Source organism: Pleurodeles waltl, chromosome 9 (assembly GCF_031143425.1).
Source record: "Pleurodeles waltl isolate 20211129_DDA chromosome 9, aPleWal1.hap1.20221129, whole genome shotgun sequence".
Taxonomy (NCBI): Eukaryota; Metazoa; Chordata; class Amphibia; order Caudata; family Salamandridae; genus Pleurodeles; species Pleurodeles waltl.
In genome coordinates this window covers 955,574,033-955,595,527 of record NC_090448.1, presented here as the reverse complement: position 1 = coordinate 955,595,527, position 21,495 = coordinate 955,574,033, and positions in this window count along the sequence as shown.

Sequence of the window (21,495 nt, the reverse complement as noted above, 5' to 3'; positions counted from 1 at the left end):
TCTCTACTTATCACCACTTAGACAATAAAGTCTCAACTGGCCAAGGTTAGCCTTATTGTCCTTCGTTTGGGGGGGGGTTGTGTGAGAAGGTAGCCTCTTTCTAGCCTTGTTACCCCCACTTTTGGCCTGTTTGTGAGTGTATGTCAGGGTGTTTGTCACTGTTTTCACTGTCTCACTGGGATCCTGATAGCCAGGCCTCAGTGCTCATAGTGAAAACACCATGTTTTCAGTATGGTTGTTATGTGTCACTGGGATCCTGCTGGTCAGGACCCCAGTGCTCATAGGTTTGTGGCCTATATGTATGTGTCACTGGGACCCTGTCACACAGGGCCCCAGTGCTCATAGGTGTGCATGTGTATGTTCCCTGTGTGGTGCCTAACTGTCTCACTGAGGCTCTGCTAACCAGAACCTCAGTGGTTATGCTCTCTCATTTCTTTCCAAATTGTCACTGACAGGCTAGTGACCATTTTTACCAATTTACATTGGCTTACTGGAACACCCTTATAATTCCCTAGTATATGGTACTGAGGTACCCAGGGTATTGGGGTTCCAGGAGATCCCTATGGGCTGCAGCATTTCTTTTGCCACCCATAGGGAGCTCTGACAATTCTTACACAGGCCTGCCACTGCAGCCTGAGTGAAATAACGTCCACGTTATTTCACAGCCATTTTACACTGCACTTAAGTAACTTATAAGTCACCTATATGTCTAACCTTTACCTGGTAAAGGTTAGGTGCAAAGTTACTTAGTGTGAGGGCACCCTGGCACTAGCCAAGGTGCCCCCACATTGTTCAGAGCCAATTCACTGAACTTTGTGAGTGCGGGGACACCATTACACGCGTGCACTACATATAGGTCACTACCTATATGTAGCTTCACCATGGTAACTCCGAATATGGCCATGTAACATGTCTATGATCATGGAATTGCCCCCTCTATGCCATCCTGGCATTGTTGGTACAATTCCATGATCCCAGTGGTCTGTAGCACAGACCCTGGTACTGCCAGACTGCCCTTCCTGGGGTTTCTCTGCAGCTGCTGCTGCTGCCAACCCCTCAGACAGGCAGCTGCCCTCCTGGGGTCCAGCCAGGCCTGGCCCAGGATGGCAGAACAAAGAACTTCCTCTGAGAGAGGGTGTGACACCCTCTCCCTTTGGAAAATGGTGTGAAGGCAGGGGAGGAGTAGCCTCCCCCAGCCTCTGGAAATGCTTTGTTGGGCACAGGTGTGCCCAATTCTGCATAAGCCAGTCTACACCGGTTCAGGGACCCCTTAGCCCCTGCTCTGGCGCGAAACTGGACAAAGGAAAGGGGAGTGACCACTCCCCTGACCTGCACCTCCCCTGGGAGGTGTCCAGAGCTCCTCCAGTGTGCTCCAGACCTCTGCCATCTTGGAAACAGAGGTGCTGCTGGCACACTGGACTGCTCTGAGTGGCCGGTGCCACCAGGTGACGTCAGAGACTCCTTGTGATAGGCTCCTTCAGGTGTTAGTAGCCTTTCCTCTCTCCTAGGTAGCCAAACCCTCTTTTCTGGCTATTTAGGGTCTCTGTCTCTGGGGAAACTTTAGATAACGAATGCATGAGCTCAGCCGAGTTCCTCTGCATCTCCCTCTTCACCTTCTGATAAGGAATCGACCGCTGACCGCGCTGGAAGCCTGCAAACCTGCAACATAGTAGCAAAGACGACTACTGCAACTCTGTAACGCTGATCCTGCCGCCTTCTCGACTGTTTTCCTGCTTGTGCATGCTGTGGGGGTAGTCTGCCTCCTCTCTGCACCAGAAGCTCCGAAGAAATCTCCCGTGGGTCGACGGAATCTTCCCCCTGCAACCGCAGGCACCAAAAAGCTGCATTTCCGGTCCCTTGGGTCTCCTCTCAGCACGACGAGCGAGGTCCCTCGAATCCAGCGACACCGTCCAAGTGACCCCCACAGTCCAGTGACTCTTCAGCCCAAGTTTGGTGGAGGTAAGTCCTTGCCTCACCTCGCTGGGCTGCATTGCTGGGAACCGCGACTTTGCAAGCTACTCCGGCCCCTGTGCACTTCCGGCGGAAATCCTTCGTGCACAGCCAAGCCTGGGTCCACGGCACTCTAACCTGCATTGCACGACTTTCTAAGTTGGTCTCCGGCGACGTGGGACTCCTTTGTGCAACTTCGGCGAGCACCGTTTCACGCATCCTCGTAGTGCCTGTTTCTGGCACTTCTCCGGGGGCTACCTGCTTCAGTGAGGGCTCTTTGTCTTGCTCGACGTCCCCTCTCTCTGCAGGTCCAATTTGCGACCTTCTGGTCCCTCCTGGGCCCCAGCAGCGTCCAAAAACGCCAAACGCACGATTTGCGTGTAGCAAGGCTTGTTGGCGTCCATCCGGCGGGAAAACACTTCTGCACGACTCTCCAAGGCGTGGGGGATCCATCCTCCAAAGGGGAAGTCTCTAGCCCTTGTCGTTCCTGCAGTATTCACAGTTCTTCAGCCTAGAAAGAGCTTCTTTGCACCAACCGCTGGCATTTCTTGGGCATCTGCCCATCTCCGAGCTGCTTGTGACTTTTGGACTTGGTCCCCTTGTTCCACAGGTACCTTCAGACAGGAATCCATCGTTGTTGCATTGCTGATTTGTGTTTTCCTTGCATTCTCCCTCTAACACGACTATTTTGTCCTTAGGGGAACTTTGGTGCACTTTGCACTCACTTTTCAGGGTCTTGGGGAGGGTTATTTTTCTAACTCTCACTATTTTCTAATAGTCCCAGCGACCCTCTACAAGGTCACATAGGTTTGGGGTCCATTTGTGGTTCACATTCCACTTTTGGAGTATATGGTTTGTGTTGCCCCTATCCCTATGTTTCCCCATTGCATCCTATTGTAATTATACATTGTTTGCACTGTTTTCTAAGACTATACTGCATATTTTTGCTATTGTGTATATATATCTTGTGTATATTTCCTATCCTCTCACTGAGGGTACACTCTAAGATACTTTGGCATATTGTCATAAAAATAAAGTACCTTTATTTTTAGTATAACTGTGTATTGTGTTTTCTTATGATATTGTGCATATGACACTAGGTGGTACTGTAGTAGCTTCACACGTCTCCTAGTTCAGCCTGAGCTGCTTTGCTAAGCTACCATTATCTATCAGCCTAAGCTGCTAGACACCCTATACACTAATAAGGGATAACTGGGCCTGGTGCAAGGTGTAAGTACCCCTTGGTACTCACTACAAGCCAGTCCAGCCTCCTACATGCTGTGCCTGCTCTGCTTCTTCATAACATTACTGATTTGCACCCCACAGTCATGGTTCAGGGACTTAGATGAAATCGCAACGGGGTTCCTGTGGGAGTTAGGCTGCTGGAGAGTGACATTATCTACACTTCAGAGGCCAGTGACGGAGGGGGGACTGCCCATTCCAGACTTCAAATCATATTATCTGGCAGGTCAGCTACAGTGTTTGACCTAATGGATAGCGAGCCAGTTGTCGCCTGAAAGAGAACTGCTCTCCAGGGCCCTAGACATATGTAGATTGGCCTGCATACTTCTCCTCCCACAATGCCTTCCCAACAACGGATATTATGGAATTTACAGTAATGGTCAGTGCTGGAATCAATGCCTGTAGGAAAGTACCATCTTGCCTGGCATGTTACCCCCATATTTCACTGTATATATGTTGTTTTAGTCTATGTGTCATTGGGACCCTGCCAGGCAGGGCCCCAGTGCTCATAAGTATGTGCCCTGTATGTGTTCCCTGTGTGATGCCTAATTGTCTCACTGAGGCTCTGCTAACCAGAACCTCAGTGGTTATGCTCAATGTGCTTTCCAATTTGTCACTAACAGGCTAGTGACAAAATTTACCAATTCACATTGGCATACTGGTACACCCATATAATTCCCTAGTATATGGTACTGAGGTACCCAGGGTATTGGGGTTCCAGGAGATTCCGATGGGCTGCAGCATTTCTTTTGCCACCCATAGGGAGCTCTGACAATTCTTACACAGGCCTGCCAGTGCAGCCTGAGTGAAATAACGTCCACGTTTTTTCACAGTCATTTACCACTGCACTTAAGTAACTTATAAGTCACCTATATGTCTAACCTTCACCTGGTGAAGGTTGGGTGCAAAGCTACTTAGTGTGTGGGCACCCTGGCACTAGCCAAGGTGCCCCCACATCGTTCAGGGCAAATTCCCCGGACTTTGTGAGTGCGGGGACACCATTACACGTGTGCACTCTACATAGGTCACTACCTATGTACAGCGCCACAATGGTAACTCCGAACATGGCCATGTAACATGTCTATGATCATGGAATTGTCACCCCATTGCCATTCTGGCATTGGGGGGACAGTTCCATGATCCCCCGGGTCTCTAGCACAGAACCCGTGTACTGCCAAACTGCCTTTCCGGGGTCTCCACTGCAGCTGCTGCTGCTGCCAACCCCTCAGACAGGTTTCTGCCCTCCTGGTCTCAGCCCTGGCCCAGGAAGGATTTCCTCTGAGAGAGGGTGTAACACCCTCTCCCTTTGGAAATAGGTGTGAAGGATGGGGAGGAGTAGCCTCCCCCAGCCTGTGGAAATGCTTTGATGGGCACAGATGGTGCCCATCTCTGCATAAGCCAGTCTACACCGGTTCAGGGATCCCCCAGCTCTGCTCTGGTGCCAAACTGGACAAAGGAAAGGGGAGTGACCACTCCCCTGACCTGCACCTCCCGGGGGAGGTGCCCAGAGCTCCTCCAATGTGTCCCAGACCTCTGCCATCTTGGAAACAGAGGTGTCTGTGGCACACTGGACTGCTCTGAGTGGCCAGTGCCAGCAGGTGACGTCAGAGGCTCCTTCTGATAGGCTCTTACCTCTCTTGGTAGCCAATCCTCCTTCCTAGGTAGCCAAACCTCCTTTTCTGGCTATTTAGGGTCTCTGCTTTGGGGATCTCACCAGATAATGATTACAAGAGCTCATCAGAGATCCTCTGCATCTCCCTCTTCACCTTCTGCCAAAGGATCGACCACTAACTGCTCAGGACGTATGCAAAACTGCAACAAAGTAGCAAGACGACTACTAGCAACCTTGTATCGCTTCATCCTGCCGGCTTTCTCGACTGTTTCCAGGTGGTGCATGCTCTGGGGGTAGCCTGCCTCCTCTCTGCACCAGGAGCTCTGAAGAAATCTCCTGTGGGTCGATGGAATCTTCCCCCTGCAACCGCAGGCACCAAAAGAGTGCATCACTGGTCCTCTGGGTCCCCTCTCAGCATGACGAGCGTGGTCCCTGGAACTCAGCAACTCTGTCCAAGTGACTCCCACAGTCCAGTGACTCTTCAGTCCAAGTTTGGTGGAGGCAAGTCCTTGCCTCCCCACGCTAGACTGCATTGCTGGGTACTGCATGATTTGCAGCTGCTCCGGCTCCTGTGCACTCTTCCAGGATTTCCTTCATGCACAGCCAAGCCTGGGTCCCCGACACTCTAACCTGCAGTGCACGACCTTCTGAGTTGTCCTCCGGCGTCGTGGGACTCCCGTTTGTGACTTCGGGTGGACTCCGGTTCACTTTTCTTCTAAGTGCCTGTTCAGGTACTTCTGCGGGTGCTGCCTGCTTCTGTGGGGGCTCTCTGACTTACTGGGCGCCCCCTCTGTCTCCTCCTCCAAGTGGCGACATCCTGGTCCCTCCTGGGCCACAGCAGCACCCAAAAACCCTAACCGTGACCCTTGCAGCTAGCAGGGCTTGTTTGTGGTCTTTCTGCATTGGAACACCTCTGCAAGCTTCATCGCGACGTGGGACATCCATCCTCCAAAGGGGAAGTTCCTAGCCCTCTTCTTTCTTGCAGAACTCCAAGCTTCTTCCATCTGGTGGCAGCTTCCTTGCACCCTCAGCTGGCATTTCCTGGGCTCCTGCCCACTCTCGACACTGTTGCGAGTATTGGACTTGGTCCCCTTGTCTTACAGGTACTCAGGTCCAGAAATCCACTGTTGTTGCATTGCTGGTGGTTGTTCTTCCTGAGGAATCCCCCTATCACGACTTCTGTGCTCTCTGGGGGTAGTAGGTGCACTTAACACCTACCTTTCAGAGTCTTGGGGTGGGCTATTTTTCTAACCCTCACTGTTTTCTTACAGTCCCAGCGACCCTCTACAAGCTCACATAGGTTAGGGGTCCATTTGTGGTTCGCATTCCACTTTTAGAGTATATGGTTTGTGTTGCCCCTATACCTATGTGCTCCTATTGCAATCTACTGTAACTTTACACTGCTTGCATTACTTTTCTTGCTATAACCTGCATAATTTCGGTTTGTGTACATATATCTTGTGTATATATCTTATCCTCATACTGAGGGTACTCACTGAGATACTTTTGGCATATTGTCATAAAAATAAAGTACCTTTATTTTTATTACTTCTGTGTATTGTGTTTTCTTATGATATTGTGCATATGACACCAGTGGTATAGTAGGAGCTTTACTTGTCTCCTAGTTCAGCCTAAGCTGCTTTGCCATAGCTACCTTCTATCAGCCTAAGCTGCTAGAAACACCTCTTCTACACTAATAAGGGATAACTGGACCTGGCACAAGGTGTAAGTACCTCTGGTACCCACTACAAGCCAGGCCAGCCTCCTACAATGCCTCTGCAGAACAAGGACAAAGACACCCTACTCCCCTGATATACCCTTGTGCTTTTTTATTAGTGCTACTACTGCACAGTGGCGAATGGTGGGATATCTTTGACTGGATGGAGGCGGGAGCAACAATGGTGGGTGCCATACGTTAGGCAGATACCCTTTTACCCCTTCGCAGACTTTCAGGAAAGTAATCATCTAACACCAGGACAGTTCCTTCTACATAGAGCAATAGCAACCACAATCGGTAGGCATTGGAATCGGGGACTAGAGGAACTGCCCTCTCCGAAGTCTGTCAATATTTGACCACGCTTCGGGAACGTTTAAAGTAGGGCATGGGTGGGAGCTAACGACCCCCTTGGTGACTCTTAAGTCACATTGGGAGGATGATCTGGGAAGCCCAAGCACAGATCAGGACTAGGAACATATTTTAGAACGTGTACCCGAAGTGTCTCATCACACCCGATTTAAACTGATCAATTTTTACTTACTACACAGAGCATACTTACCTCCTCGTAAGATTAGTCGCTATTTCGGACAGGAGCTAAATGCTCACGGTGCGGCGAGCTACGAACTGAGTTCATACGTATGTTTTGAAGTTGTAAGTTCCTACTTGAATACTGGGAGGGTATTACAAGGGTACTGACGTTAGTCATTGAACGAGAGGTTCATGTTCCCTGGGACATTGCCTACTTAGTTGGTTTCCTCATACTACTAAAACAAAAATCACCAGCCAATTTCAAGAGTATTGTCATAGGTATCCTATGGGTGCTCTGCAGGGAAGATCATGTCTTGCAGCTCACTTTCTAACCCATGTCACATATGGCAGTGATTGTAATTTTTGGCATCTTGCCTGGTTGCTGTGTGAACGAAGGTATTGTGCTCTTCCAACTACCTATATGGATGCATGTTAGTCTTTCTCAGTGTGATAAATATTTTGATTAGCCAATATATGATACTCAGTGTTTAAAGAGATGGAAGTCATAGTTTGCTTAGCCATCATTGAAAGTCACGTTTTGCAGCTAACCAGCCTATAGCATGGCAAATACTTATATTACTTATCTATCCCGACTTCAGTTGTCTATGACACCAGAACTCACATGCCTAATGTAGAAAAATGGCAGAGGGAATTATATTCAAGGTAGCAGGAGCCTCTGCAAAGAAATATACACAACATATAATAAAAGTGCAATCGTTGAAAACATGAGCTTATGTCAATGGTAAAAATCAGCCATGCGGCTGGTAATAACAATCACAGCGCAGGTGCTCAAAAATATACCGACATTTAAAAGGGCCGAACTGCAAGAATGTTTTAGGATATTTGTGCCGTGTACATTTAGTCTAAGTGTTACTAAAAGATTCTCCCTTACTTCAAAATTATCTCACCAAACAAAATTAACTTTCACTTATTTTACAAAACCCAACTAAAAAAAAAAATTTTTGGGGCAGACCTATTACCTTTCTCAGTGACTGCTTTGGTTTATTGTAAATCTGTTCAGACGTTCTGAGAAATTTGAGTTGGGAAGAGGTGTTGGTGACCTTGAAAGGGTTGATCTTTTGTATATTTCGACAGTGACCTCCCACATTACGTGGGGTCAAATTCCTTTGTGTTCAGAAGGCTCTGAAATATAGGCCCATTTATGGGAAAATGATACAGTGGAGCATAGTGTCACCTTGCTGCGCTGCACTGCATCACTGGAAAAGGGCAGGAATGCACTGCATTTAAGGCATACGGCACATTCCCGTCCTTTCTCGCTGCACTGGTGCACAATGGGCTGCCTAGTTCCAACGCAGGCACCCATGCACCATGGTGCAAGGGTGCCTGAGTTTCATGCAGGATTGTTTTTGTGCAGGAAAGGACACCTTACTGCCTGAAAGCAATCCAGAGAGGCATATCCCTCTTTCTATCTGCAGCACACATAGAGAGAGGAAGAAACCAGGAGAAATAAATATATTTCTCCTCGCTCAGCCTCCCCTGGGGAGGCGTACGGTTTTGGCGCATTCCCAGGTTTACAAGTTCTTGTAGGTCTCGGATGCATCAAAATCCATGGGAGTTGCGTGGGAAAACCACCGCAAAACCCATGGAAACGCATCCCTGGTGCAGTGTAATATAATTTGGCGATTTATATTGCTTTGCCTCACTCCATATTTTTGGAGCTTTTCAGAGCCAAGCAAAGTGACTTAAGATTTGTGTCATGCATTTATCACGTTACGAGTTGCAAGCATGATGCAAACCACTCATAAATATGCCCCACAGTTTAAAAGATACTGTCTATGAGCATGCGTGCAAACTGAACTGACGCATGTCCACTATCCTTCGCAGTTAGACACTGTGAATTTAATTCAAGTGACAATCACCTGTATGCTTACAGTAAATTAGTGCATTTGTTACACTTGCGAATCATTATAATAATTGTTTTACGTTGTTCAGACCCCTCATTTTAATAGGTGATCACACAGAAACAATTTTATCGATCATTGTATCACACTCAAAGAATGGGAAAGGTTTTCTGTTCTGGAAATAATAGTTTACCAGTGCAGAACAGGACTTACACATTAGCTGTGTCACTTTTTGAGTTAAGGCACTGTGGAAAACAAGAATTAGCAAAACCAATAGGTCTCACCTGTGACAATGTGGCACAGATCTATTGGCTTTGCCGTTGCTTTTTGTTTTTTAACCCAGATGGCAACGATACATGTGCCGGCTCCTGTGGCTGCCCGCTGCTTATAAAACATTCCTAGATGGCCACCAGCTCTGTGCATTCACAATGGTCATCTTGGAATAGTTTTTATTTAAAAATAAAATAGTAATGTTTTTCTTAAAGCAAAAACATTCTAAGATGGCTCTCTTGAGTGAATGTGAATGTGCATACATTCACAAGGGTGCTAATTTTGGAATAGTTCTGAAACTATTCGAAGACAGCTCATAACAGTGGTAGACAGGGAGAAAGTGGTGATGGGTGGCAGGTGGCTGCTGGGGAAGCTAGTGTTTCAATGAAGAGAGCAGGGTTACATTAGAAGGATGGGGCAACAGGGAGAGATAATAGTCTCTCAGGCACTGCAATACCAGTCAGGACACCAGCAGCCGAAGATACAAGTCTTGAGGCATCATTTGCTTACAAGCCCAACAAAAATCAGCTGATGTGGTAATAACCCATACCTGATGTTTCCCATCCAGAAATGTCATCAGTTAAAAACATGTGAAATGTTTGTGAGGAAAACTGGCCAAAAATAGGGTAATTATCATGGGAATTTGGATTAGAAAGATAAATATCTTCTACCGGCAGCCTTATGAATCCTCCCTGGCGCCAGACTGGATCTGGAAAAAAGTTTAATTTGCTGGTGTATGCCAAGAGGTGGCACTATCAGCATTTATTGTGGCTTCTCACCACCCTGTACATGACGGGGAGTAGTATATTGGCACCACCCCTGCATGGTGACATTGATCCTTTTTTACAAGCTCTTTGACAAAGGTCTAAAGCTCTACTCCTACTCATTTTCCTTACCATACATTTTGTCTTTCAATTAATGATGTCCTGGTAAAGTAGCAGGGATGTCACAACTAAAGACTACATGTTTCAAACTGTGTCACATGTCGAAAGCAGATGTTGTTCATGATCCCATATGATGGCTGTCTGTGGGGTCTCTAGCCAAACATGATTCAATGTCCCGTGACAAATGCTCCCATGACATCCAGAAGGCAATAAGAAAGTGAGAGGGAAACTTAACATGACTGAACAAAAGCAACTAGGCCAGTCCCTGTTTCAGCATGCCTCGCCAGGTAAGTCTAATACAACGGATAAGGTTTTGAAGAACTACAAGAAACAAAAAAGAGACTCCTGTGCTTCCAGAGGCTCATTTTTACATGGGACATATCAAGAAGTTTGAATCCACTGGCCTAACCCCAGCTCCTAATTCTTTTTTGGGGTCCCTACTGGCTCTTGAAGCAATGTGCCCCAAGATCTTTGTTCCATCATCAAATTTGCAGTATATGGCGACCCTCAAACTGACAATGCTGCAAATATTTATTATGACTCCATCTACGCAATCCACCCTTGGCTTCTGGCTGTGTCCTTCTCCTTTGGGATACTGGATCCAATTATTCTACCCCCAGATTAGTATCCTATGACACCAAAAGTCTTCCCCATACAGGACTGGACTGACTGTAGGAGGCTGGCCTGGCTTGTAGTGGGTACCAAGGGGTACTTACACTCTGTACCAGATCCAGTTATCCCTTATTAGTGTAGAAGAGGTGTTTCTAGCAGCTTAGGCTGATAGAAGGTAGCTATAGCAGAGCAACTTAGGCTGAATTAGGAGACATGCAAAGCTCCTACTATACCACTGGTGTCATATGCACAATACCATAAGAAAACACAATACACAGATATACTAAAAATAAAGGTAATTTATTTTTATGACAATATGCCAAAAGTATCTCAGTGAGTACCCTCAGTATGAGGATGCCAAATATACACAAGATATATGTACACAATACCAAAAATATGCAGTAATAGCAAAAGGAAGTAATACAAGCAGTGTAGAGTTACAGTAGATTGCAATAGGAACACATAGGTATAGGGGCAACACAAACCATATACTCCCAAAGTGGAATGCGAATCACGAATGGACCCCAAGGTGAGCTTGTAGAGGGTCACTGGGACTGTAAGAAAACAGTGAGGGTTAGAAAAATAGCCCACCCCAAGACCCTGAAAAGTAGGTGTAAAGCGCACCTATAACCCCAGAGAGCACATAAGTCGTGATAGGGGGTTTCTGCAAGGAAGACCAACACCAGAAATGCAACCAAAGTGGATTTCCGGACGAGAGTACCTGTGGAACAAGGGGACCAAGTCCAAGAGTCGCTACAAAGTCGAGAGTGGGCAGATGCCCAGGAAATGCCAGCTGAGGGTGCAAAGGAGCTGCCACCGGATGGTAGAGGCTGTGGATTCTGCAAGAACGAAGAGGGCTAGAAACTTCCCCTTTGGAGGATGGATGTCCACGTCGTGAAGAAGCTTGCAGAGGTGTCCCCACGCAGAAAGACCGTAAACAAGCCTTGCTAGCTGCAAGGATTGCGGTTAGGGTTTTTGGATGCTGCTGTGGCCCAGGAGGGACCAGGATGTCGCCAATTGGAGGAGGAGACAGAGGGGGCGCCCAGCAAGTCAGGGAGCCCTCACAGAAGCAGGCAGCACCCGCAGAAGTACCAGAACAGGCACTTGGAAGAGGAGTGAACCGGAGCTCACCCGAAGACACAAAAGGGAGTCCCACAACACCGGAGGACAACTCAGGAGGTTGTGCACTGCAGGTTAGAGTGTCAGGGACCCAGGCTTGGCTGTGCATGAAGGAAATCCTGGAAGAGGGCACAGGAGTCGGAGCAGCTGCAAATCACGCGGTACCCAGCAATGCAGTCTAGCGTGGGGAGGCAAGGACTTACCTCCACCAAACTTGGACTGAAGAGTCACTGGACTGTGGGAGTCACTTGGAGAGAGTTGCTGAGTTCCAGGGACCACGCTCGTCGTGCTGAGAGGGGACCCAGAGGACCAGTGATGCAGTCTTTTGTTGCCTGCGGTTGCAGGGGGAAGATTCCGTCGACCCACGGGAGATTTCTTTAGAGCTCCTGGTGCAAGAAGGAGGCAGGCTACCCCCAGAGCATGCACCACCAGGAAGCAGGCGAGAAAGCGGCAGGATACAAGGTTGCAGTAGTCGTCTTTGCTACTTTGTTGAGGTTTTGCAGGCGTCCTGAGCAGTCAGCGGTCGATCCTTTGGCAGAAGGTGAAGAGAGAGATGCAGAGGAACTCTGATGAGCTCTTGCATTCGTTATCTAAAGAATTCCCCAAAGCAGAGACCCTAAATAGCCAGAAAAGGAGGTTTGGCTACCTAGGAAGGAGGATAGGCTAGCAACACAGGTAAGAGCCTATCAGAAGGAGTCTCTGACGTCACCTGCTGGCACTGGCCACTCAGAGCAGTCCAGTGTGCCAGCAGCACCTCTGTTTCCAAGATGGCGGAGGTCTGGAGCACGCTGGAGGAGCTCTGGGCACCTCCCCTGGGAGGTGCAGGTCAGGGGAGTGGTCACTCCCCTTTCCTTTGTCCAGTTTCGCGCCAGAGCAGGGCTGGGGGATCCCTGAACGGGTGTAGACTGGCTTATGCAGAGATGGGCACCATCTGTGCCCATCAAAGCATTTCCAGAGGCTGGGGGAGGCTACTCCTCCCCAGCCCTGACACCTTTTTCCAAAGGGAGAGGGTGTAACACCCTCTCTCTGAGGAAGTCCTTTGTTCTGCCTTCCTGGGCCAGGCCTGGCTGAACCCCAGGAGGGCAGAAACCTATCTGAGGGGTTGGCAGCAGCTGCAGTGAAACACCGGGAAGGGCAGTTTGGCAGTACCCGGGTTTGTGCTAGAGACTCGGGGGATCATGGAATTGTCTCCCCAATGCCAGAATGGCATTGGGGTGACAATTCCATGATCTTAGACATGTTACATGGCCATGTTCGAAGTTACCATTGTGATGCTATACATAGGTAGTGACCTATGTATAGTGCACACGTGAAATGGTGTCCCCGCCCTCACAAAGTCCGGGGAATTTGCCCTGAACGATGTGGGGGCACCTTGGCTAGTGCCAGGGTGCCCACACACTAAGTAACTTAGCACCCAACCTTCACCAGGTGAAGGTTAGACATATAGGTGACTTATAAGTTACTTAAGTGCAGTGGTAAATGGCTGTGAAATAACGTGGACGTTATTTCACTCAGGCTGCAGTGGCAGGCCTGTGTAAGAATTGTCAGAGCTCCCTATGGGTGGCAAAAGAAATGTTGCAGCCCATAGGGATCTCCTGGAACCCCAATACCCTGGGTACCATATACTAGGGAATTATAAGGGTGTTCCAGTATGCCAATGTGAATTGGTGAAATTGGTCACTAGCCTGTTAGTGACAATTTAGAAAGCAGAGAGAGCATAACCACTGAGGTTCTGGTTAGCAGAGCCTCAGTGAGACAGTTAGTCATCACACAGGGAACACATACAGGGCACACTTATGAGCACTGGGGCCCTGGCTGGCAGGGTCCCAGTGACACATACACTAAAACAACATATATACAGTGAAATATGGGGGTAACATGCCAGGCAAGATGGTACTTTCCTACACAACCTCCCCCCCCAAACGAAGGACAATAAGACTAGCCATGACCTGATGAGTCTTCATTGTCTAAGTGGAAATATCTGGAGAATCCATCTGCATTGGAGTGGGTACTCCCAGGTCTATGTTCCACTGTATAGTCCATTCCCTGTAGAGATATGGACCACCTCAACAATTTAGGGTTTTCACCTTTCATTTGTTTTAGCCAAAGTAGAGGTTTGTGGTCTGTCTGAACAATGAAGTGAGTGCCAAACAGGTATGGCCTTAACTGCTTCAGTGCCCAGACCACAGCAAAGGCCTCCCTCTCTATGGCAGACCAACGCTTTTCTCTAGGGGTCAACCTTCTGCTGATAAAAGCAACAGGTTGATCCTGGCCCTCAGAATTGAGTTGTGATAAGACTGCCCCTACCCCTAATTCAGATGCATCAGTTTGAACAATGAATTTCTTGGAGTAACATGGGCTTTTTAGGACAGGTGCAGTGCACATGGCCTGTTTCAGCTCCTCAAAAGCTTTCTGACAGCTAGCTGGCCATAATACCTTTTTAGGCATTTTCTTGGAGGTGAGGTCATTAAGTGGGGCTGCTATGGAGCCATAGTTCTTAATGAATATTAATACCCAGTGAGGCCTAAGAAGGCTTTCACCTGGGTCTGAGTTGTAGGGCGAACCCAATCTATGATAGTTTGGATTTTCCCCTGAAGTGGTGCAATCTGTTCTCCACCTACCAGGTGTCCCAGATAAACCACTTTCCCCTGCCTTATCTGGCACTTTGAAGCCTTGATAGTGAGGCCTGCCTTTTGCAGGGCCTCCAAAACTTTCCATAGGTGGACTAGGTGATCATCCCAGGTGGAGCTAAAGACAGCTATATCATCTAGATATGCTGCACTAAAAGCCTCCAACCCTTGCAGGACTGTATTCACCAACCTCTGAAAAGTGGCAGGTGCATTTTTCAAACCAAAGGGCATTACTGTGAATTGGTAGTGCCCTCCAATAGTCGAAAATGCAGTTTTTGCTTTAGCATCCTCTGATAACCTGATCTGCTAATACCCTGCAGTCAAATCAAAGATGCTTAGATACTTGGCAGATGCCAGCGTATCTATGAGCTCATCTGCCCTGGGTATAGGGTGAACATCAGTTTTTGTTACCTGGTTGAGACCTCTGCAATCTACACAAAACCTAATCTCTCTTTTACCATCTTTTGAGTGAGGCTTTGGTACGAGCACTACAGGAGAGGCCCATGGGCTTTCAGAATGTTCAACCACTCCCAGTTCAAGCATTTTCTGAACTTCTTGTTTTATGCAGTCCCTGACATGGTCAGGCTGCCTATAGATCTTACTTTTGACAGGCATGCTGTCTCCAGTATCTATAGTGTGCTCACACCAAGAAGTGGTGCCTGGCACAGTAGAAAAGAGTTCAGAAAACTGACCCAGGAGATTTATGCAGTGGTCTTTCTGCTCAGCAGTAAGACAGTCTGCCCAAACTACACCTTCCACTAGAGCATCTTGTTCTGTGGAAGAGAAGAGATCAGGGAGAGGGTCACTCTCTTCTTCCTGTCCTTCATCTGTTGCCATGAGCAGGGTGAGATCAGCCCTGTCATAGTAGGGTTTTAGGCGATTGACATGGAGCACCCTAAGGGGACTCCTGGCAGTGTCCAAGTCAACCAAGTAGGTGACTTCTCCCTTCTTTTCAACAATGATGTGGGGTCCACTCCATTTGTCTTGGAGTGCTCTTGGGGCCACAGGCTCCAAAACCCACACCTTCTGTCCTGGTTGGTACTGAATCAGGACAGCCTTCTGGTCATGCCATTGCTTTTGGAGCTCTTGGCTGGCCTGAAGGTTTTTACTGGCCTTTTTCATTTACTCAGTCATTCTGGATCTTAGGCCGAGTACATCGTCCACTATGTCTTGCTTAGGAGCTTTTAAAGGTTGTTCCCAACCCTCCTTCACAAGTGTTAGGGGACCTCTTACAGGGTGTCCAAATAGGAGTTCAAAGGGGCTGAAGCCCACTCCTTTCTGGGGTACCTCCCGATAAGCAAAAAGGAGGCAAGGTAACAGGACATCCCATCTCCTCCTGAGTTTTTCAGGGAGTCCCATTATCATTCCTTTGAGAGTTTTATTAAACCTCTCTACCAGTCCATTTGTTTGTGGATGATAAGGTGTGGTGAATTTGTATGTTACACCACATTCCTTCCACATGGCCTTCAAGTATGCAGACATAAAGTTGCTACCCCTGTCTGATACCACCTCTTTTGGGAAACCCACCCTGGAAAAGATTCCCAGGAGGGCTTTTTGCCACTGCAGGTGCTGTAGTGGTCCTTAGAGGAATTGCTTCAGGATATCTCGTGGCATGGTCCACTACCACCAAGATAAACCTATTGCCTGAAGCAGTAGGAGGGTCAAGGGGGCCAACTATGTCAATCCCTACCCTTTCAAAGGGAACCCCAACCACAGGCAGTGGAATAAGGGGAGCCTTTGGTTTGCCACCAGTCTTGCCGCTGGCTTGGCAGGTCACACAGGACTTACAAAAATATTTTGTGTCCTCTGACATCCTAGGCCAATGAAACAGGGGGACAAGTCTTTCCCATGTTTTAATTTGACCCAAATGTCCAGCCAAGGGAATGGCGTGTGCCAGAGTTAGGAGGAACTCTCTGTATTCCAGGGGAATGACCAATCTCCTGGCTGCTCCAGATTTTGGGTCCCTTGCCTCTGTATACAAGAGGTTGTCCTCCCAGTAAACTCTATGTGAGTCACTGACATCCCCATTTCGCTGTTTGACAGCTTGCCGTCTTAGACCCTCTAATGTGGGACAGGTTTGCTGTGCCACACTCAGCTCCTCCCTGGCAGGCCCCCCTCCACCCAAAAGATCAGCAGTGTCTGCTTCCAGCTCCTCTGGTGAAGGTTCTGCACAGGGGGGGCATTCTTCTTCCTCAGAAGGAGAATCATCAGTAGAGGGAGGGATAGTGGGTAGGGATTTACCCTTACTAACCCTAGCTTTAGGGAACACTTGGTCCATTGTTCCAGGATCCAAGTCACCCTGTCCTTTTTTGCTTTTTGGCCTGAGCCCTGGTTAAAGCAAAAATATGTCCAGGAATGCCCAGCATTGCTGCATGAGCCTCCAACTCCACTTCTGCCCAAGCTGATGTCTCTAAATCGTTCCCTATTAGACAGTCTACAGGTAAATCTGAGGCAACCACAACTTTCTTTGGACCAGTAACCCCCCCCCCCAGTTGAGATTCACAACAGCCATGGGGTGGCTAAGAGTGTTGTTATGAGCGTCTGTCACTTGGTACTGGTGACCAAGTAGGTGTTGTTCAGGGTGTACCAGTTTCTCTATTACCATGGAAACACTGGCACCTGTGTCCCTGTAGGCCTGAACCTCAACACCATTTATTAGGGGAAGTTGCTTGTACTTATCCATATTAAGGGGACAAGCAACCAAGGTGGCCAAATCAATGGCACCCTCAGAGACTAGCACAGCCTCTGTGGTCTCCCTAACAAGACAAAACCCAACTAAATTACCAAAAGTGAGCCAAGCTACTCCTTTGGATTGGCTATACGTAGGTTTGCTCCCACCACCACTGCTATTACTAGGGGCACTAGAGGTTGCAGTAGGGGTTGTGGTAGTGGGAGGCTTGGTGCTTTTCTTTGGACAACTGGCATCAGTTGTTCAATGGCCTTTTACTTTACATAAATAGCACCATGTTTTTTTTACTTGATTAGAAGAAGATTTGGACACACCACCCCCACCAGAGTGTTTTTGTGGGCCTGAGAAAAGACTCATTTTTAGATTTGTCCTCACCCTTGTCTGAAGACTTACCATCCTTCTTCTTGCCATCCTTGTCACCCCCTGTATGAACATTTCTGTTCACTCTTGTTCTGACCCATTTGTCTGCTTCTTTCCCAATTCTTGGGGAGAGGTCAGATCTGAGTCCACTAGATATTGGTGTAACAAATCAGACACACAGTTATTCAGAATATGCTCTCTCAGGATCAGATTATACAGGTTTTCATAGTCAGAAACTTTACTGCCATGTAACCACCCCTCCAAGGCCTTCACTGAATAGTCAACAAAGTCTACCCAGTCTTGTGAGGACTCTTTTCTGGTTTCTCTGAACTTAATCCTGTATTGTTCCGTTGTTAAGCCAAATCCAACCAAGAGTGCATTCTTCAAAACTGTAAAATTATTGGCATCACTTTCCTTCACAGTAAGGAGCCTATCCCTACCCTTTCCACTGAAAGATAGCCATAGGATAGCAGCCCACTGCCTTTGAGGGATCCCCTGTACAACACAGGCCCTCTCAAGTGCAGCAAACCACTTGTTAATGTTATCCCCCTCCTTGTAAGGGGGGACTATCTTATGCAGATTCCTAGAATCATGCTCTTTCACATGATTACTATCTGGAATACTGCTGCTGCCACCATGGGGTCCTAACCCCAACCTCTGTCTTTCTTTTTCTAAGTCTAGAGATTCCCTGTCTAGAGCCAGCTGTTGCTGTTTAAGCTTCAGCCTGGTCTCTTACACTCTCAATCTATTGAGTTCCCTTTCTAACAGTCTGTCATCAGGATGGGTGGGTTGGGAATGTTTTGACACAGACAAATGATGTGAATGAACAGAGGGGGACCTGTCCCTAACAGTTGGCACTCTAACAACCTGGCCTGCAGGAATAAAGTCATCCCTACTGTGATGTGAACTTACATTAGTACCAGCTATGCTAGGTGGTCTGCTAAGGAGCAGGTTAGGAAGGGCACCCTCTAACACTCTTACTGGGGGCTCCCCTGAGTCAGAGTGTGAACTATCTCCTAACTTCTCAATGGAAGTGCCAGCTAAGGCCTTATCATTCTCAATAAGCATGTTAGACAACAATTCTCTAGAGGGATTCTTTCCCATCCCTAAACCTCTATTAATGCAGAGACTCCTTAAACCCTTCCAGTTAAGGTGGTCATAAGCTGAGCTGACCAAGTTAGTAGAAGGTCCTACATCAGACATGATAGAAAAGGGTTAGGGACAGATAAAAGAGAGAAAAGGTTTCAGGACTTTTTAAGGAAACAGAAAAAAAACGTTTTCAACTTTTTAGAAACTTTTTTGAAAGTTTAGGAGTACTTTTCAGCACTTAACAGATAGTGTAAGAGAAGAAAAGCAAAACGTTTTGGTTAGGTGAACATACACTGAACTTGTTTTGTATATTATTCTCTTATGAAAAGTACAAAATGACAAAGTGGTAAGTAGTTACAAGTACTTATCCCACCGCTGCACAACCAATGTAGGAGGCTGGCCTGGCTTGTAGTGGGTACCAAGGGGTACTTACACTCTGTACCAGGTCCAGTTATCCCTTATTAGTGTAGAAGAGGTGTTTCTAGCAGCTTAGGCTGATAGAAGGTAGCTATAGCAGAGCAGCTTAGGCTGAACTAGGAGACATGCAAAACTCCTTCTATACCACTGGTGTCATATGCACAATATCATAAGAAAACACAATACACAGATATACTAAAAATAAAGGTAATTTATTTTTATGACAATATGCCAAAAGTATCTCAGTGAGTACCCTCAGTATGAGGATGCCAAATATACACAAGATATATGTACACAATACCAAAAATATGCAGTAATAGCAAAAGGAAGTAATGCAAGCAGTGTAAAGTTACAGTAGATTGCAATAGGAGCACATAGGTATAGGGGCAACACAAACCATATACTCCCAAAGTGGAATGCGAATCACGAATGGACCCCAAACCTAGGTGAGCTTGTAGAGGGTCGCAGGGACTGTAAGAAAACAGTGAGGGTTAGAAAAATAGCCCACCCCAAGACCCTGAAAAGTAGGTGTAAAGTGCACCTATAACCCCCAGAGAGCACAGAAGTCGTGATAGGGGGTTTCTGCAAGGAAGACCAACACCAGAAATGCAACCAAAGTGGATTTCCGGACGAGAGTACCTGTGGAACAAGGGGACCAAGTCCAAGAGTCGCGACAAAGTCGAGAGTGGGCAGATGCCCAGGAAATGCCAGCTGAGGGTGCAAAGGAGCTGCTACTGGATGGTAGAAGCTGTGGATTCTGCAAGAACGAAGAGGGCTAGAAACTTCCCCTTTGAAGGATGGATGTCCCACGTCGTGAAGAAGCTTGCAGACGTGTTCCCACGCAGAAAAACTGCAAACAAGCCTTGCTAGCTGCAAGGGTCGCGGTTAGGGTTTTTGGATGCTGGTGTGGCCCAGGAGGGACCACGATGTCGCCACTTGAATGAGGAGACAGAGGGGGCGCCCAGCAAGTCAGGGAGCCCTCACAGAAGCAGGCAGCACCCGTGGAAGTACCTGAATAGGCACTTGGAAGAGGAGTGAACCGGAGCTCACCCGAAGACACAAAAGGGAGTCCCACGACGCCGGAGGACAACTCAGGAGGTTGTGCACTGCAGGTTAGAGTGTCGGGGACCCAGGCTTGGCTGTGCACTAAGGAAATCCTGGAAGAGTGCACAGGAGCCGGAGCAGCTGCAAATCACGTGGTACCCAGCAATGCAGTCTAGCGTGGGGAGGCAAGGACTTACCTCCACCAAACTTGGACTGAAGAGTCACTGGACTGTGGGAGTCACTTGGACATAGTTGCTGAGTTCCAGGGACCACGCTCGTCGTGCTGAGAGGGGCCCAGAAGACCGGTGATGCAGTCTTTTGTTGCCTGCGGTTGCAGGGGGAAGATTCCGTCGACCCACTGGAGATTTCTTCAGAGCTCCTGGTGCAAGAAGGAGGCAGGCTACCCCCAGAGCATGCACCACCAGGAAACAGGCGAGGAAGCGGCAGGATCAGCGATACAAGGTTGCAGTAGTCGTCTTTGCTACTTTGTTGCGGTTTTGCAGGCGTCCTGAGCAGTCAGTGGTCGATCCTTTGGCAGAAGGTGAAGAGAGAGATGCAGAGGAACTCTGATGAGCTCTTGCATTCGTTATCTAAAGAATTCCCCAAAGCAGAGACCCTAAATAGCCAGAAAAGGAGGTTTGGCTACCTAGGAAGGAGGATAGGCTAGCAACACAGGTAAGAGCCTATCAGAAGGAGTCTCTGACGTCACCTGCTGGCACTGGCCACTCAGAGCAGTCCAGTGTGCCAGCAGCACCTCTGTTTCCAAGTTGGCAGAGGTCTGGAGCACACTGGAGGAGCTCTGGGCACCTCCCCTGGGAGGTGCAGGTCAGGGGAGTGGTCACTTCCCTTTCCTTTGTCCAGTTTTGCGCCAGAGCAGGGCTGGGGAATCCCTGAACGGCTGTATACTGGCTTATGCAGATGGTGCCCATCAAAGCATTTCCAGAGGCTGGGGGAGGCTACTCCTCCCCAGCCCTGACACCTTTTTCCAAAGGGAGAGGGTGTAACACCCTCTCTCTGAGGAAGTCCTTTGTTCTGCCTTCCTGGGCCAAGCCTGGCTGGACCCCAGGAGGGCAGAAACCTGTCTGAGGGGTTGGCAGCAGCAGCAGCTGCAGTGAAACCCCGGGAAGGGCAGTTTGGCAGTACCCGGGTCTGTGCTAGAGACTCGGGGGATCATGGAATTGTCTCCCCAATGCCAGAATGGCATTGGAATGACAATTCTATGATCTTAGACATGTTACATGGCCACGTTCGGAGTTACCATTGTGACGCTATACATAGGTAGTGACCTAGGTATAGTGCACGCGTGAAATGGTGTCCCCGCCCTCACAAAGTCCGGGGAATTTGCCCTGAACGATGTGGGGGCACCTTGGCTAGTGCCATGGTGCCCACACACTAAGTAACTTAGCACCCAACCTTCACCAGATGACGGTTAGACATATAGGTGACTTATAAGTTACTTAAGTGCAGTGG